The sequence below is a fragment of the Lactuca serriola genome, chromosome 4 (genome assembly GCF_051521515.1).
Source record: "Lactuca serriola cultivar US96UC23 chromosome 4, Lser_US96UC23_V15, whole genome shotgun sequence".
NCBI classification, from domain to species: Eukaryota; Viridiplantae; Streptophyta; class Magnoliopsida; order Asterales; family Asteraceae; genus Lactuca; species Lactuca serriola.
The window spans coordinates 36,572,738-36,576,353 of NC_136411.1; the positions used below are offsets into that span (position 1 = coordinate 36,572,738).

The 3,616-nt window shown below is 35.0% G+C and overlaps 1 pseudogene across 1 annotated transcript; it reads right to left on the reverse strand.

The window, feature by feature from the left end:
- Positions 1-1,459: 1,459 nt before the first annotated feature.
- LOC145101321 (GDSL esterase/lipase At1g28590-like) lies at positions 1,460-3,334 on the reverse strand (annotated as a pseudogene). The gene is made up of 5 exons (XR_013705601.1): positions 2,857-3,334; positions 2,520-2,740; positions 2,236-2,385; positions 1,873-2,146; positions 1,460-1,771 (listed from the first exon to the last, which is right to left on the reverse strand). The product of XR_013705601.1 is annotated as a GDSL esterase/lipase At1g28590-like (transcript).
- Between the last annotated feature and the right edge of the window lie 282 nt (positions 3,335-3,616).

Consider the following 3,616-nt stretch of genomic DNA (forward strand, 5'->3'; position numbering starts at 1 on the left):
GCTCATGCGCCACTACCTGTAATACATAAAACTGAGTGGGTCAGGCTTGGGAGCCTGGTGAGCACATAGGGTTTTCAACCCACAATAAATAAGTTTATTAATTTCATCGATCAACAATAACCCGATTACCCGTTCCCGTTATCCTCACTTTACGTCCCTAAACACCTATCATAAGGGACCTAGCCTAAGGATCATCATCGGGACGGACACTACTGCTAAGGGGATTCCTCAGCAATAAATGTCCTAAAAGCAACCATGTGGGGGATGGAGTACACCGGTGAACATATCGTTCACAAACACCTACAGGTTGCGAGCCTGCTAGTGTTCCACTGGACTGTCTAGAAGAGTCCGTGGTCGTCATCCATACTCCGCTAGATGACAGAATCAACAACATCAACATCGAGGCCTCTCATCATTTTATCACACATCACCTATTGCATCTACCCATGTTTTACCCCAACATTTTCGTAGATATAAAATACATATACAGTTTAAATCATTGAAAACATGTATAACAACGTTCATCTAGCATAGATAGCAAGTATTCAGATAATATGCACACATAGCACGTAATTTATATAAAATACTTCATATCTATGTGTAAGTCGAAAGTAACTATGCACTCACTTGTTAAGGTGATGATTCCAAAATCGGGCAGCGCTTGCTTCTAACGATTCTATTTTCCTTCGACGAAACCTAACATTATTATCGCTAAATTTTAGTCTAATATTTACCGTGACCAACTATTAGTCTTAGTATTATTATTATTATATAAGCGTTAAACAATATTTTCCAACCACTATGTACAGACAGGGGCCAGACATAAAACACCGAAGGGCAGGACCATTTTGGCATATAGCACTTCTGAAATCCAACAACCCTATGCGGCCCTTTAAACCAGATTCCCCGTACCGCGAGTAGTTAAAAAAAAATATTATAACGACACTTATATAAGTTATAATAATAGCTCAAATATTTATTATAAGTAAGTATTTCAATCTATATATACTTTCATATTAAATACAACTTAAATGATGAATACGTAAGTATTTCAATCTATATATACTAATAAAGATAACTATTGAAAGAAATGAATGTAAGATATTACAAGGAACAATTCAATAAACGTACGTACAAACTCACTTATTTAGAAATATGAATTGTCAAAACGGTAAATAGTAAAATTTTAATGCACATATATGACATATATGAAAAAGCAAAAAAGGAAATTACGTGTCTTGGTTATGATATTAATTAATTGCTTTGAACTTATATTCATTTAAAATTGTCCAAATCAATTCCACAAAATTAATCCCCATAAATTAGGAATCAATATTTTTAACTCTGAAAAAATTTCCTTATTTAAAAAATCCAGGGTGTAATTTTTCTAGACTATGTAAAAAGAAAACCTAAATTATAAGAAAATGACATGTGGACAAATGTCTAAGAAGATGACAAGTGGCAAAAAGTTCTTTATTTATTAAGGAGGATTTGAGCAAATATCTAGATTATATATTAGCATACATATTCCTATGAGCTCGCCACCGAATGAAATGGGCACACCAAATTAAACTGGGGCCAAGTGTATGGCCCTTGAAATAAACTGTCGGAAATTATTCTGTATGCTGCTTCTGTATAGTGTATTCCATCCCACACAGCATATGTATTCGGATCATCACACGCACATACGGCAATCCACATTGAGATGATCTGTTGTAGTTATACAGACCTCCAACTCCACAACATGCCTTCAGAGCACCATTTGTAAATCCTACAATGCCATTAATGGACAATATAGACATGAAATCACATTAATATTTGAGATGCAGAAAATGATTCAAGTTAGTTTCGGAACACATATATACTATGCACCAAATTTATCTGGAGAACGGATAAATTGCATGGCAGCATTGTAGTAGTCAGCGTAGATGATGATGGCATTGGGATGAAGCTCTCGAAGCTGATTTAGTTTCGTTTGCAGCAGTTCATTGTGGTATTCGGCAAATTTATTGAACTTGATGAGGCAGCCTGTTGTGCTATCATACTCTTCACTTTCGGAACCACGTATTGTTAAATATTGAGAAGAACATCCAAGTGGAAATTCTCCTGGAACGACCAGTTTTTGTGCCCCCATCTGAATCAATTCCTGTATTTGAAAGACATTTTAACTTGGGCGTGATGTTGATGTTGATGATTTAAAATGTGTTTTGTATGAGTTGAGTGGCTTCTAATTACATCGACAGTTGAGACGATGGTATCAGTTACCTAGAGGAACGAATGGTTCGACCTCATCAATGGGTTTTCCATCTGTTATCGGATAGTTGTAATCGTTTCCACCAATCTCTCCAACTAAGATCAAAGAACGTCCAATTAAGTTTCTACAATCTGCCAACAATTAAAAACACTAAACAATGTTAATTTAATATCAAGTGATATAATTCCACCCATATGGCTGCAAATATGGTATATTGTAGAACCTTGTTGTATAGAGTATAGACTACAACTGCTTAATTGGTTACCTGAAACGTTGCTGCAAATAGAAGCTAATGATTGTTTAAACCATGCCAACTGAACTCCTAAAGAGGCATTTGTCAAATCATTAACAATCCTCTTGCTTCAAGAAACGATGAATTCAATGTTGTCGCGCCCACCACAACATAGTTAACTCCTTGTCCCGGCTCAATGACACTGTCACAGTCATGCAGAAATGGTCGTACCAATGGCAACCCGAGACTCTCAGCTTCATAATTAAACCAAAAAACAATGTAGTCATTCACCAAGTGCATGCATTATTTTCTTCCTAGAAACGTTTAGTAGATAGTATTATTTACACACACATAGAGGAAGAGGAGTTACCTAGAAAATCAATGATGAGTCGGCCATCTAAGCAACGACCAGTGGGTTTATGAAAGAAGGTTTCACCGTAAGGCGGCTGAAGAAAAGGAAAGAACCCGTCGGTTATGGAGGCCACTTGTTTTAAGTTACCGGTGTCTGTTAGGGAGTCACCGAAGCTGAAGATGGAGGTATAGCATCCATTAGCATGCCAGCTACCACTCCATAACATGATTAACATCTGCAAAATTATGAAAAATATTGTAAAGGACCAAGAAATGGAAGAAAACGCCATTATAGAATAAGCTCCAGAGTTGTTCAAAAAGAAAGAAGAAGCTCTGAATTTTTTTTTCAAAGTTTTGGCATGTCTTATATATCAATTTCGAGTTCCCTTTGTACGCGCGTTATATAGCCGACATAAAAAAGGAAAATAACATGTTATTCGTTTTATTTGTAAAACATGTAAAATCTCTTTGCCATTTTAACATATGTTTCTCAATATAATGCTAATGTCTCTAGAAATATTTGTTTAAACAAACAATTCCCCCATAACATTTTAAAAACTTATAAATATATGTATTTGCTTCAAATCACAGATTTTGCTGCATGTTTAATTTAGGTTTTATCCTTCTTTACTTAAATAATATATGTATTTACTTCGATTTCTGCCTAGTATTGACAATTATTAAATAACAGACTAGGTATGAGACCCATGTATTACATGAGTTTATTTAAAAAAAATTAATATAAGATTTAAAATATTTGAGAAGTTTGAATTTATAAG